The sequence below is a fragment of the Bombus pyrosoma genome, linkage group LG17, assembly GCF_014825855.1.
Source record: "Bombus pyrosoma isolate SC7728 linkage group LG17, ASM1482585v1, whole genome shotgun sequence".
In the NCBI taxonomy this organism is placed as follows: Eukaryota; Metazoa; Arthropoda; class Insecta; order Hymenoptera; family Apidae; genus Bombus; species Bombus pyrosoma.
The window spans coordinates 3,916,251-3,932,891 of record NC_057786.1 but is presented as its reverse complement, the minus strand read 5'-3'; the positions used below and the strand labels follow the sequence as shown (position 1 = coordinate 3,932,891).

At 34.6% G+C, this 16,641-nt stretch overlaps 1 pseudogene; it reads left to right on the top strand.

Annotated features, from left to right (window-relative positions):
- The window catches only part of LOC122577077, a 2,424-nt pseudogene extending 1,142 nt beyond the window's left edge, over positions 1-1,282 (top strand).
- The last annotated feature ends 15,359 nt before the right edge of the window (positions 1,283-16,641 follow it).

Below are 16,641 nucleotides of genomic sequence, written 5' to 3'. Positions count from 1 at the left end.
GTACAATATTTATTTCATATTGCAACATTTACAATATTATTATTAGATAATTGTGATCAATTTTATTGCAAAATTTCAGTATAAAATGACACAGGTTGACCGCCATTTAACTTATTCGACGGTAGAATTTCATGTTAAAATTATCTTCAACAACTGGTACGTTTCCAAATCTATAACTAGTTAACTCTAGTTGCTTTCAATTTTCTACTTTAATTTAAATCGATTAATTTTGATGGACATTAAATCAATATGCATACATATTTTTATTATTTTGGCTTTGTACTTACGATATTAGTTAAATTTGATGAAGATAAAAGTTACATTTATCTTACATTTCGCAAAATTCGGACACGAAGAATTTTTCAACGATCTACATTTCGAAATAGACTATTTGACTCGCTATTAGTGGCATGATATACGGTGAAATATATCGTGTATTTAGGAAAACCTCATCTAGTCATCAGAGAAAGATTTTTTTAATGATAGTATCCTCATTTGTAATTTGACAGTTTGCGTGCATTGCTTATTTCTGAAAGTTATTTTGCTGTATTTCTTCAGTTCTTATACTTGTTCGTTGACTCAAATAACACTGCCCTATTGCCCTATGGTTATTCGAATCAGTTCCTCGTTTTTGATATTTTCCCTTGCTAGACCTACATTATACGTGAAAAACTAATTTTATCTGACAATACACGTGTGTGTGTATAACAAGTTTGATTATTCTGTACAAAGTTCAAGACTGAGATGTTATGAATCTCAGCAGCTTAGATGATTCGAATAAACCGACATCGCTATATTTCTCTGATAGGTTTTAGATACCGACATCGATTCTATGATGCATATGAGGAATATGCAGATACAATCTTGCCCAAATTTTTTAGGTGGCAAGAGTTGGAAGAAGAAATCGCCAATTATACAGAATTTCATAGAAATAACTTCGCTGTTGTAATTTTACCAACACTTAAACACACGAAGATACCGCTTGCCAAGGATGGATTCGCCGATTCATCGTACTTTGTGCTGATTGCTTTCACCTAAGCCAAAAATCTAATGCAATATGTAAGTATAATGAAGGAGCTTGTGTAATACCATGACTTTTATATTAATAATCAAATGAAAATTGTTTCATGTGTATCAAGTGGCAAATAATCCGTGGAACAATTTGTTAGAACCAGTTGGCAACAAATCCTCTGCTTGGACCCCATTATACGAGAAATTTTTGTGTCTTACTTCAGAAAGACCATTCTTGATGACACGTGAAAATTCGCACAAGTTTTTCTAAATTGAAGACGTATCTGTGATTTGATTTCAAGATTAAAATCGTGAACCATCAATTTAGAATCAAAGTGTCATTTTAATACACAATCGAATTTTCTTAATATATCATATACTTAATTATAACTAATAATTATTTCTTAACTTGATAAAGTATATCTGTTCAGATATCTCTGCTATTGCATATGATCTCATCCTGAACTTTATATATTTCACATTTGCATTCATACCTGCCTTTTTTACTTTATATCTCACATTAATCTTTATCAGCGCTTTTATGAAATGTCTATGCTAAATACTTTCATATAGAATTGTCAGGAAGATGATACATTTCCACTGTACATGCGAATGCGTGTGTAAGAGTCAGAAGGCGTCCAGGCCTTAGTTGGGACAAAAGACGATTGGCAGTCGTCAAGGAGCATCTGGAAGAGTCGGTCCAGAACAAGCGTGCCTGCGAGTAGGTTTTCGAGGTCTTTAGAAGATAATATATATGTATAGCGGTTGTGTGTGAATAAAGTAAACTCTGGTATTTCCGAATCCCTCATATATCTTTACAATGATTTCATGATTTTAGAAAGAAAGGAGTGTAGAGTCGACGAATTTTTAAATTTCGAACGATGAATGACTGGGAATGCTTGAGAGATATTCAATGTGATTTTCAGTTATTTATTTGTCTTTCGTTTTCTATTCTTTCATCGTTGCTTGTTTGTTTTGTTCCTCTTCATTACTATCGCGATAAAGTAAAAAATTAGTTACGAAATTATTATTCAGCGAAGTAAAAATTGTTCAGCTTTGCGGAAAAATAAATTTCCTCAGGAGTTAGCCATATTATTAACAACACATATTATTAATAATTATAAATAATACAAACCATACTATTCCATTTTGTATTGTTGAAAATAATATTGCAACTAAAAAGGTTCGTACAACTATTCTAATAGTATTTCCAAATACAACAACTATTTGTAAAATAGTTTATAAAATATAAATTTATGTTTCCAATTATTATTATTACTTCTACTAATATTATTATTTATTATCACGTAAGGAGGTAAACAAAAGTTGAAAGAAAATTCGAATTTCTCTAATTAAATTACTGTTTTACGATGGATTAGGCTACTTTACTTTAAAATGTCATCACCACTTTCTCTGTGTTGGTTGAATGCATTAAGGAAAATTGTTTATGAAAGCACAAAGTGAGACAGCCCAAACATCAGTAGTTGTCCTTTTACAAATCCTAGTTCATTTAGTTTATTCCTTACTTTATTGCTTATTTCGAATAAAATTTCTCAAAATTTTCTTTCTACGACTATTTTTCAGTTTTCTACCGCCAAAAGAGAATACATCGTGTACTTAGTAGAAAATAATAGACTATCTAGAATCATAATAGAAAATTCAAATACTCCACTAATTTTTTATGTTCACATCCCTATTTGCTGAGCTTCATCTGCTCTGGGAGTATAGAATACAATTTTATTCTTATAAATGTATTAGAAACAAACAATTCTAAAAATTCACAAAGCAAACAAGACTCGTTCTATAATACTAACAAGGAATTCGAACGATACATCCATCGAATTATTGTAACACAAACAAAGTCTTGTATTCAACGTTCGAAAGCCATACTCCATGGTTTTCATTAATCATTTTTCGTAAATTAATTAATATACATCCTTCACCCTATAATCTCACCTTACCAATTAACACGAGGTGACACGATACAGATATATGTAGCGTGTATTAATAGGTATAAGATATTTTGCAAGATAATTCGCAGTCCCATCTTTTCCTCATGTGAAGTTTCGAAACTTGTTGAGTCATTTTCTGCTTACTCGTTACTTATTGTGAGTATTCTCCTAGATAAATCGAAAACATAGTTTTTCTACAAGCTTTCTAGAAAAAGATACGATGGAAAAGTAGGATGGAAAGAAGATTATTTAAAAACTAGTGAATAATAATTACTTGTACTAATGAATAATAAATACTTTAACAAAGGTTTCTTGAGCCCTACTAGAAGACGCTATTAAAAATCTTGCGATTTCTTTATAAATTCTACTTATCAGAAATCTACAGGTTTTTCTATAAGTCCTGTCTGTGCAACAATTTAAAGACAACAAATGTGCGTGCTCATTTGTAGTAGAGACTTATTGTTCGTAAATAAACGTTTGCATTGCGTAAGTATAGACTTGTTTGCCCATGGTCCACCGCCAGAACCGGCAAAAATACCCTTTCTTTTTTTGTTTTGAACTTGCATGTAATTACGAAAATGCTATCAGTATTTTTGCTGGTCTATATAAGCATTTATGGTAATTCCACTATCGATATTTTGTATTTCAGTATTTACGTGATTTTCATTTTCTTTTTTTTTCGTTTGACCATTTTACAGATAAGAACTGTTTGAAATGTTTGATATGAGATACTGGTATTTTTTGGTTCAAGGCGCGTAATTAGTAATTAGTAAGTCGGTAATTATCAAATTTAAAATTAACTTATCTATCTTTTATTTTCTCTTATCTGTTTCCAAGTAAGATATGTAGCCATTATTCGTGTTTATTCTATAACTATCTTGAGTTGTGCACTTTTAAGTGTTTCATCATATTTGTCATACATTTGTTGGATTTTATTGTTTTCGCACAAATATTACACTCCACATTTCCATCTTCAATAATTGTGTAATAATTTCACACACATATACATGAATCGCGGTTTGCAAATTCACGAATGCCACGATCGTGATCCTTTCAGCTATCTGGTGTCTTTATAATAAATAAATTCAGTGAGCGTAATTGCGTTCTTTTTTCAGTGTAGGAATATTGTTCGTAGTGCCAAACCCAAGCATTTGTAGGGACACTCTTCTTTTTTTGCTGATGACACAGCGCTATTAGCATCCCAGACCCGATAATTCCCTCCTCAACTCTCCAGCGAGGTCTCGATTCTATGGAAAAGTGGTTCCACAAATGGAGCTTCAATATTAATGAAAACAAATCCACACATGTAACCTTCACGCTCCGAAAACAAACCTACCCTTAGGTCACCATTAACAATGTTACAATTCCTAACGGGGATTCAGTCAGATATGTGGGCATGACTCTGGACAGGAGATTGGCATGTAAAGAACATGTCATATACAAATCGAAGCAACTCAAGGCTAAACTTAACAAATTCTACTGGCTCATTAGGCGACGCTCCAACTTAAGCACGCACAGCAAAATAATGCCATATAAAGCCATAAAAAAACCGGTTTGGTCCTGTAGGATCCAATTATGGGGAACAGCGAGTAATTCCAACATAGAAATTCTCCGACGATTCCAATCAAAAACTCTAAGATCCTTAATAGATGCACCTTGGTATGTTAACAACGAAACAATCCATCGCGACCTCAAGATATGAGTGTGCGGAAGTATGTGTGTCGCGGCGTCTCGAGAAACAGACGAATGTAACAGTTCCGTTGGCAGTGTGGTATGCAAGATGGCGAGACAAAGAGAGTACTGAGACGCGTGCAAATGTATATCGACGAAGATCCTGGAAATCGTTTATTAAATAAATCTAAAACTATTTTAATATGAATTCTAAGTGTAACCTTAGTATTCCTTTACTATTATTTCGGTAATTAAGATCCACAATTCTCAACAACACAGCAGCTGTAATATTTCGTTTCTCTTATCACAAAGATCGGCGAGATCGTTACTCGAAGGACACGTGAACGCATGAGGCTACCGACCAATCCCATGAAAATGTCTCATCGAAATGATGTAAATACCTCTGCTTTCATCCTTCATTTCCACCGTAGAGGAATCATCGAGTGTCCCTTCAGTGTGAAACAGTTTAAATTCGCCTCTGGCCATTACTAAATCAATATTTATGTCTATCCCGACTAGGAACGTGGCACTTATATCAAATATCTTGGAGAGATGTTACATCCTTCCATTACCATATTATGTAACGAAAATTGTTAATATTGGCAGTGAAACATTCCACATAATCTGTTACCGTGTAAGAAAAATTATATTATGAAAAACTTTAGTTACTATGATAATCCAATTGATTACAAAGTATAATTACGAAGGCAAAATGTGATATACTTATACTGAAAAATGTTATATTGATAATCAGAAATGTTTTGTGTTTCCCAAGAGGTGAATAATCTGTGAAACAATTTGTTGGAACCAGTTGGGAACAAGAGTAGCGCTTACACTATTTAGCGCTATTTAAAAAATTTCTGTGTCCTACTTCGGAAAAATTCTTCGGAAAAGTTCTTGATGATGTATAAAAATTCATAGAACAACGAAACCTAAGGATGATTAGAGAAATTAAAAACACTTTTTGCAACTGTAAGATGTATTTTTGTTTAGCCATTCAATTAAAACAACAAGCAATTTGTGTGTGTCAAAACTGCATATTTATTATATTTATGAATAATGAATAAAGGGAAAGTTATTTTTCTACATTTCTTCCTTCTTATACATAACTCCTTACTGTTATTTTTTCTGTATGACATAATTTTACAGTCACAGGAAGATTCCAAGCTTTTCGATTGCTTTTGAACCATCTAGAATATTTATTACAACTTTTTATAGTATCAAATAAAACGAACACATAATTTTTAAATAGATTTTGTAAGAGAAACGTAACAAGCTGTAGTACCAGATTTAATGTTGCTTCATTTTACTAGATTAATCTACATACAGTCATGTCCTACAGTACATGATACAGATACAGTAATGTAAATCTCGTGTTCGAGACTGGAGTGGCATAAATTTTCATTTTCTCCGTTAATTTTTTATATAGCTCCAGTTCTGCGCCTATGGGTTTCTTGGAAACACATCGCCCAATTTCTAAAACGGTCATGTAACCGCGCTTACAGAAACGCATTTTCAAGTGCTCAAGCTTGTCGTCACCCTTACAACAAAGAGTAAATTCACCAAGATCATACCTGTTATTCAGAACGCGCTATGCGTCGCACTACGACTTTTTAGTTTAATTTTTAGAAAAGTTAGAATCCTTTCAATCGTCGTCGTCGTAAATGTTTAGGAAATATTAGGTTGGTATAAGCACTAGTTCCTACATGCTAAGTTGGTACGACTTTTAACGGCGCTCCTTTATCTCTGGCATCGGCCACGTGTTAATTATCTGAGTGTATCCGGTATGTTCATACGACTGTACATGGCGATGAAATACAGAAGGTAGAAACTGAATCTGTGTGAATCAATAAATATCAAACTCCAAAACCTATTTAATAACAGTAAAAGTCCGATTGTCCAGCACCATTAATTTTAGTTGTACAGTAAATGTTAAACCGAAGTTCGCTTTTTTTATTTTTAATTCATTGGAGGTTTCTGCCCGACGCCATCCTACTCGACTTTGCTCTCGGCACTATGTAATATAATGTATTTCTTCTTTTTTTGCTGTAAAATGGGCGTTGGTTCGAAAGTATTTATCCGAAACTATTCCGATGAAACCCTTCTTGCACAATAGAAATAATATCATCAGTTAGAAACATTACAACGTGGAGAGTACAAATTACCAAAAGTAATAATCTGTAATTATTAAAAAATTATCAAATTCGACAGCAAAATAATCGAAATTTTACGAGAGTTTCATAAAAGTTAAAAAAATTACACGCTAACCGATTTAATGAAAAATTACAGAACCCTAAAGAAAAAGTGTAACGAAAATGAAGAATAGTGTCAATTAATCAACATTGTTAGATTATCGTGCAAGGCAGCCAAATTTTTTGTGAAGTATGTCATAGCTTCGTTGATATAATAACGCTGACGGAATATTAATGACGGATTTCACAGTTACAGAAATATGGTAAATCGTGATAGAGGCACATGCTGCTACTTTTTCTTTCTTTTTCTTTCTTTTTTCTACTTTTTCTCTACTTTTTTCAATCTAGCAGATCTTCTTATACGTTTTATTATTCCAACTATTTAATTCAATGACTTGACATTTCGAAATAAGTGTTGGAAACTAAACTTATTGCAGCCACATTTCTAAAAGACAAATTTCATGGTCGCTATTCAAAAACGACAAAAATTACAGTCGGCGAATATTCTGAAATAAGAGCCAATATTGGATCCATAATTATATTTAATTTTTACTGTTGTATTTCAGTCATTATCGTATCATTGTGTTCTTGTATTAAAAGTTCTGCATCATTAAAAGCAATAATGAAAATTGATAATGCGTGGACCAATGAAACATTTTCCCCGTTCTTGCCCGACGTTCAAATTCAACATAAAATTTTTAGTTTTTTTTTATTTATTTACTGATTTAAATTTTACAATGTGTCCAGTAGGACATTTGGTAAAATATTATAGCTATAAATGATAAAATATAGCATGTGTTATATGTTGCCGAACGCTTCGACTCTCAGTTTCTCTTTCTCTTTCTCTTTCACTCGTATTATTCTTTTCTACGTTCGCCACGTTTAACACTTCATTGTCACTGGCTTCAGGAAGAGAATCGTTTCTACTTTTATTTTACCCTCTGGTCGAGTAAAATAATCTGATCCGAACTCAAATATGGATGAGGCAATATTAATGCAACAGTGTGTTACTACACGAGGCTTTCCATAGGTCGTTATTCCTAACCGTCGCTCGTGGCATTACATTATATCGTGAGCGAACCGTCTCAATCAGCCCGGCAAATGTACAATGTAGCGGCCAGCATCAAACAGAGCGAGTTCTAAGAACGTCGATTTATTCGGTTATTTTAAATACACTCATAAGGTGACACGCGTGATCATGGCGTAATCGGCGACGGGATCGGTGACGTGACCCGAGCATGGTGGGGATCGCCTCCCATAGAACACAAAGGGCTCATCGAAGGGCAATCAGTATCGATTGAGGATCCGAACGGAGTGCACTAAAAGCATCCGACGAACGAAGTCGTCTAATCTACCACATACAAAGAAATATTGTAAAGTCGAGTCGAATAATTGTATCAAACTAGATGCATCATCCTTAAAATAATTTGTGGTGCTTCATTATACTGTTTTATATATTGCAAAATATATCATTTTTTGTTAACCTCATTTAAGTACCTCTGTCATCTTAACCGAAATAGGGGAACGACTAAATTCGCGGCGTCGATTATCTGAGTCGTAGCGAGAATTTACGACTCTCGCTGACGCGCTTTCCTCGCGATCGCGTCTCTCCGCGAACGGTCGTAACATTTTTGGTCCTTTGAGCCGGATTACGCGTTGATCACTGCACACCAGTGACACCCAATACCATACAGTGCCACGTGAATCCAACATAAACAGCAGTGGAAGCGTTACCCCCCCAGCGAAGAAAGTAAGGCCAAGGACAGACAGTTTTGAAATGGCATAAAACTCGGTGGTTGAAGAACGCAACCACGCATCCTCGCGCCAACAACTAGAGGGTCAACTTCCGGAAGGAAACATCTCAGACGCCAGACGAGACACACACCGTGACGAGCAACATTCAAACTCACAACCACAAGGTAAGCTCGTTCATTGTATTGTCTTTACAATCCGCTACCAATTAGACAAAATTACCTCCTTGAGACGGTTCGTTCGCGATACTGTGATGCCACGAGCGACGATTAGGAATAACGGCCTATAGAAAGCCTCGTGGCGTAACACAGTGAAATTTGTTTGCTGTTTAAAACACGTTCGTTGCCCGGCGTGATTCGGCTAAGTTTCCTGCGGGGCCCAATTCCGACCGCCGGTACACAGAACGTAATTTTTTTTTTTTTTTTTATTTAATACTTTATATTCACAATTTGTCCAATTTGGACATATGGTGAAATTTTTTAACTGTTTGATTATCGTGTGGGTGGCTATCCCCAGCGGAGTACCATCTCCGTGTTTGTTAGGTTATATCCTTTGTGAAATCTGCTGGGTGCTTCCTTTTCAGTCTTCTTTCTATGCTTATGTTGATCGTTTCCGCAGCCAGCCGGTTTCGGTGTGTTGCTATTCTTTCCTTGTATTTTTCGCGTATCTGCTAATCTCCTCCTTGACCTTTGGTCCTTGACCAGGTCCTTCCGAATATCCTCGTTTCTAACGTAGCATGGGGCGTTTACTATTGTTCTAAGAATTTTTGCTTGTAATGTCTCTATTTTGTTTATATGGCTCTTTGCTGCTGTCCCCCATAGTGGTGTTCCGTATGTCCAGATTGGTTTTATGATTGTTTTGTATATTTTTAATTTATTCTCTATGCTTAGTTTGGATTTTCGACTTGTTAGCCAATGTATTTGTCTCCTTGTTATCTGTATTTTGTCTATTATTTATTTAATATGCTGTTTCCATGTAAGTTGTGTATCTATGTGGTGTCCTATGTGTTTGACTTGTTTTGTTTGTGTTATATGCGTGCCGTTCAGTAGGATGTTTGGTGGCGTCTGTTTTCGCAATATGTACGTAATATGGTTGCATTTGTTGGGGTTTGCTTTTATTTGTTTAACTTGCAGCCACTTTTTTATTTAATTAACTCGAACAAGAAGAGCGTCACCATAGTTTGGTGACGGGGCCCCCACGGAAATATACCCGTCACATAGATATGTGCGACGTGGCGACGAACGTGTTAAAATTAAATTTTCACTAACATACTTGTGAAATTTTACTGATCAAAATAATACAGCGATATGCTAGAAATCACACTATTTATTGATGAAACAAGGGAAAAGAAGTTGCTTTCGTTTGTTAAACGAACCGCCTTCTTCATCGATATCCGAATAATATGAAAGCTGTACCTGTATAAGGAGCACATATATTCCACTTGTGTGCGATTATACTATATTCATCGAGTGAAAGTAATCGAAAATAATCATTTACGGGGAATTCACGTGTTCGTTACGAACGCGACGGAAGGGCGAGAGCTTTGTCGACGTAAACATTCCCACACTCTTTACCGAAAAACAACAGTGCGGACAACACAAAGCGGAAATCGTTGCAAATCCAATTGATTAAATATTATGTAATACGGACCAAATTTTTATTTTGTGATAGTGCCGTTATTAATCTTTCCCAAGTTTCATCAATCATTTTACTTTCAAGTTATTCTATCGGAAGTGTCCTATCACGCGTCGGTTCATATACAGGGTGTTCGGCTACGCTCTTTAATTATTGACAGTGAGAAATCGGTCGAAATATCCCAATTCGCGATTTGTGTTGCGATTCTCAACTACTAGGTGACAGTCAGTCAGGTTGCAAATGATCGATTGATATCGCGAACCGTGAATGTTATTAATGCTCAAGGTGGAAGTAGATTAAAGATAATGAGTAATGTTATGTGCACTTGATTTATTTGCATTGAATAATGTAACACGAAGAGTATGACGCTCGGACGAAATCTGTTTTAAGGCTCCTTGAAGAAGCTTCGTCTGGTCCTTATATACTAACTCTCCGTACCGTGGTTTGCTCCTTACCATTAATTATTCTTATATATTTATATTCTTTCCAATCTGGTAATTGTGTACCCTCGTGGGCGCATATCTTCTGGTGCTGGTGATTGATACCAGCGCAAGATAACTTAGAGCGTACCCATAGAGCACTTAGTGTGTTAATTAGCCTCTTGATGAGGTCCCCATCGTAAAGTTTACAACTTAGCAGGTAGGAAATTCGGACTTTCCCAAAAAAGGCAATTGGGTATGTGTATAGAGAAAACGAATGAGCTACTCACCAGATGCGTGTAAAATTGTAAAAATAGAGTAAAAATTGTAAAATAGAACTTCCTTGCAAGGATAGTGTCTTTTTGTCAACAAAATCAAAAACTTGAAGGAGCTATTCAACGGGATAAATATTATTTTTCATTCGGCATATATTACACATTAGCGCATAAAACGATACCTTAACTAATCCTTCGAGTATAAGTTTAAATAATTTTTTTGTTGCTTTTTTCGTGTATCTTTATTTATTATTTCATGTATATGTATTTGAATATTATAATGTACAATGATTAGTAATTTGTTATTTATGTAAAACAACGTACAGCCACATTCAGTAGCGGTTCAAGTATATTCAATGCACTTGTACTTTTTCTCTGGATATTGCTATTTTCATTACGACTTTTTTGTGAATAGTTCGCACACTCGCGGTACGTGTGGAATTTTCCAACGTGTGTGAACTTTGTACAAACGCTGTCTATATGTGCTTTTGTTTATTAATTATTTACCGAGACAAAGGATTAGGATAAGGAGACACTCATCCTCTCTATACGAAAATATCATAAAGCGGTTTACAATACGCTTTTATGGATTTTAATGGGTAAGCATAATCGATTATTTTTCTTAGAAAGCGTCACGCAGAATAGTATACGTCTCCGAATGTCATCCGTCTCCGGCTGCCCATCTATCGTTCGATTTGATAATCACCGTGTACCCCGCTGCTTGTGCTGATCTACTTTCGTTCGTGTAAGCAGATTTTTAATTGTCAATCATTCAAAAATAAAACCGAAAACGCAATTTTTTCCTTCTTGATTTTTGTCTTATTTTAGCTTCAAGAATCATCCCTTAAGTTGATTTACATTGAACACCCTGTAAATATAATAAACAAAAGATGGACGGACAACAAATACCAGCACGTACGCTATCGCGGATGCATAATTGTGTATAATTACATACATTATACAATGGTAGAATTCATTGGACTGGTATCGATAATTTTTTCGGAATATCTCAGAAACTATAGTCGTCCAACAGTTACATGTACAGGGAAAACTTGTTTAGAGTCATATTCCCGATAATGTGTTCAAAAGTCATCGAAATCAGAGAGGATGTAGCTGTTTTACAGTTCCACGCTATTCGTTTGAGGAAAAGATGAACTAATTTCTCGAAATGCTATTTCGCGGATGTGGAAATGATTTTTCTTAATCATTTTGTCACGACGTATGTGTAACAAGGAAAATAATTTTGCGACGGTGCGATGTCAGTGATCTTGAATAAAATAACATATTGTTGACATATTGTTAGTGCGAGCGTTTGTCTGTAATTAGGTTTGTGATTATTAAATGGGAATAGGACTATGCTTCATTTGCTGACCGCCGCGCCGTAAGGTGGCCGATCATGCGCAAGTAGAATCAAACGTTCAGCAAATGCATTCGCATATTAATATGGTTCGCGAGTATGTTGACGCTTTTCTCTGTTATTCGTTTTCCGTTATTCGTACGACATAATAGAGTGATTAAATAAAATTCCGCTTCCATGCTTTACCCGCGCATAAAATTTATTAAAAAATTGCGAAACAGAGCAACACATCCCGTAATATGAAATACATATGTATATTGTACAGGGTGTGCAGAGAGTAAGTGTAAAAAGAATTTATCGTATCGTAATTTTACTCCTTCGGATCGGTGAAGATTTGTAAAAAATAATTGGTTCAAAAACGATCTTGACCATGAAATTCGAGGTCTAACCTTTTTATTGCCATGTGCTCTACTCATCACGAGGAACAAGGGTGTCAAAGAAATCATGGATCGCAAATGAACCTTTCTCTGGGGAAAAACGTTAAAGTTCATATTTACATTTACTTTTACTAAGAAAAATAACCTATTATCGATGATGCAGCAGAGAATTGTAGGTATATCAGAATACAGGGATAACGAAGGACATTTACGTGTAGAGAAAAGGTTAACCAACGGTACGATTTTCAGTGACTAAGTGAACTTGGTGAACAAGAACTTAATATTGCGACGTTTAAATCCGTATCAAAGGTAAAATTGACTGTGTATTCCTAAAGAAGAACAGATTAATTATCGCCTTTATTCATGCATACTCGCTAAAGTGTTTACATAAAATATTTTAAATCAATCATCGGCGAATACCAGACAAAACTTTTAATTTTAACAAATTTGTTGAGTTCAAACGCTCCAAATAGTTATGTCACTTGGCGAAATTTTTATCATTGGATGCTAATTAGGTTGCAACTACGCTTTTGGACTATATGATCAATACCGTTACACCTCAACCAACAAATGCTAGCATTTGGATTCGCGAAAAACCACATGCAATAATTCGAAAGATTTACTTGTGGCGCCACTCGAAACTAACTAACAACGGGCGACGGTTAGCGCCGTAGGTTACGAACGTTCGGAACCCGGGTCTCGAGTCCCGGAAGTCCGATTTTTCTTCCACGATTCTTAAATAGGAAGAAAATACAGCAGTACCCCAGCAGCGACATATCTACAGCCAGCAGCTACTACTCAGTATACTTCATACTCAAGGATGGAATTATGCGCCAGCATCAATCCATCAATCAATCACGTTTACGATTTCGTAGAAAAGTGAAAGCAGTACAAAGTTAAAGCAAAGGCGTAAACTCTATCTAATTCATACACGATTGCTCACGATTCGTGCCACAGTCGATCAGTTTGTCAATTTTTGAATGAAACGTTTGTATCATAGCGGACAGAATGCAGACCCGTTCCTCATGGAGCATCCCGTTCTCCATATTTGACACCACTGGACTTTGCTCACAATAAAATGAAAAATGCATGTAATTTACAAAATATAAAAAAATCATAATGCTTGTTAGTTTCAATAAATTGTCGAACCATAGCGTAGATGGTTACTACTATGGTAGAGTTGTGTATTAAGCTGCGTCAATGTCATGATAAAAGAAAATATAATAGCAGAATATAAATAGGATATTTGCATTAACTAATGAAGAATATATGCATAATACGTAGTAGCATTCGTGACAGAATGTGCAACATTTTTTGTCATAAGCATTAATAGCGTAATTTTTCAAATAGTCATCACCGAGTGATTCTTCTTGTTAGTGAAGTTTCATTTTGATTCCATTATGTCTTGCAACTATCATGTCATTGAATTTATTAAATTGATGATTACGCTACTAAAAATATTTTTCCATTTTTTTAAGGAAACCTTCTTTAAATGACTTTATGATGATATACGGCGAATCGATATTTTTCCTTTCAGGTAGTCATATATTTTCAATAATGCACGTATTGCGGAGTTGTTTATAAGTGTTTTTAAACATGATAGAAAACGATAGATTAACGCTCGTGTATTAGTATTGTATTGCATAGCGTTGTATATCGTGTATTATTGTGTTTTGTATAGTTATCTTGTATCAGGATGAAATTGTCTTTCAAATCCATATTTTTACGCATTGATGCAGATTATTTTTAAAACTACTTGTATACATTTTATCCTACCAGGATTTGACTTGATCAATGGAAAAATCTTAAAAAACCTCCCCCCAAAGGCAATAAGACTAACAACGATAATATTCAACGCAATTCTAAGAATACAGTATTTTCCTGCATTATGGAAAATAGCACAGATCGTAATGTTACCCAAACCAAACAAAAACCTACATTTAACTGCATCTTACAAGCCAATATCATTACTACCTGCGTTTTCCAAGCTACTAGAAAAAATAATATATAACCGCCTAAAACCAACAATAGAAAAAGAAAAACTAATACCGGACCACCAACTTGGATTCAGGAATAAACACTCCACAATAGAACAAATGCATAGACTCTTCAATGAAGTCTTACAGGCATTGGAAACAAAACAATATTGCACAGCACTCTTTATGGACATCGAAAAAGCATTTGACAAAGTTAACCATGAAAAACTTCTTCAAACTATCAAAAAGCAATTTCCAGAACAAATCTACAAATTACTCAAATCTTACTTAAACAATAGAACCTTTGTAGTAAAAATAAATGATGCAAATTCTGAAATTAAGGATATCAAGGCAGGAGTACCGCAAGGAAGCGTCCTAGGACCAATACTATTCACACTATATATGGCAGACATACCAACAATTGACAACAGCAAAACACTAACGTTCGCGGACGATACGGTCTTACTAACTAGACACGCAAATCCAGAAACGGCTGCCGCACTATTACAAGAACACATTACAAAAATAGAAAAGTGGCTGCAAAGCAAACAAATAAAAGCGAACACCAGTAAGTGCAATCACATAACATTTACGCTTAGAAAAGGAAAAACACCAGACATCCAACTAAATGGCGCCCACATAGCACAAACAAAGTATGTCAAATATCCAGGAATACATTTAGACACACGCCTTACATGGAAGTATCACATAAAATCAATAACAAACAGAATACGTGAAAAAATGAAGCAGATGTACTGGTTAATCAATAGAAAATCTAAATTAAGCGTAATGAACAAACTAAATATATTCAAAACAATAATCAAACCAATCTGGACATACGGAGTCCCACTATGGGGGATGGCAGCAATGAGTCACATAAATAAAATAGAAACAGAGCAAGCAAAAATCCTAAGGACAATAGTTAACGCTCCATGGTACGTCAGAAATGAAGATATACGAAAAGATTTAAAAATTCCAGTAGTCAAAGAGGAAATCGCTAGATATGCAAAAAAGTATAAAGAAAGACTTGCAACACACCCAAATCAGCTGGTTGCTGAAACGAATAAAACAATAATAGAAAGAAGACTGAAGAAGAAGCACCCTGCAGACCTCACAATAGAACAATAAACAACCTGGAAGATGGAGTCCCGCTGGGGGTAACCATCCACATGCTATATTTCATCAAAACTTAAATTATAATATTTTATCAAATGTCCTAATGGACAAATTGTAAAATGTAAACAAACAATAAATAAAAAAAAACATTTTATCCTATGAAGCGCTAACTGTACGAATATATATTTAAACATATATTTTTATCATTAGCTAGATACTTATTAATATTTTCACAACAGGAATATGTATCGAATTTTTTTTTTATTACTTTGGAGATTTATAAGAATATATAAATATTATTCATTTGCAAAAAGTTTCTTACTAAACGATGTTGTACCAGAATTTTATTGTCAGGTCGTTCGCGATATGAAATGGAATTTGCAATTCAAATATTCTCGCCTTCATCTTAATTAAGAAAATATTATATGCAATAAAAATGTCATTACAATTAAAATGTTTTAGACTATCTTTCTTTGGTTCTGGAGGTAAAAATGTTAATCGAGTCATTTATGCATGACATTATGCAGTTTCAGTAGTAGGGTGAAGTTATTAAAAGTACGAGTATCTAAAGGAGTATTGCATCGTGATCATTGCAGTACTGCGACAGACTTTTCCAGATCTATTATCGTGCATTATTGTTCGATCTTTGGTAAAAAATACGCAGTGGAAGTAGCAACAGGTAACAGGAGATTCCTTGTTATTCTGTATTCAATTGTGTCTTCTATTAATTGTATTCATCATTACCAGTATCATATGTAACAAAAATATTATCAGGTCATTTACTACAATAGTTTAAATGAAGATTTTGAATATTTAATTTGTATTTTACATTTTACACAGTAAAAATGGTTCATTACTGTGGTTATTCAATAATTTACAACCAGTCAGAAGAGGTGATCGGAACATTC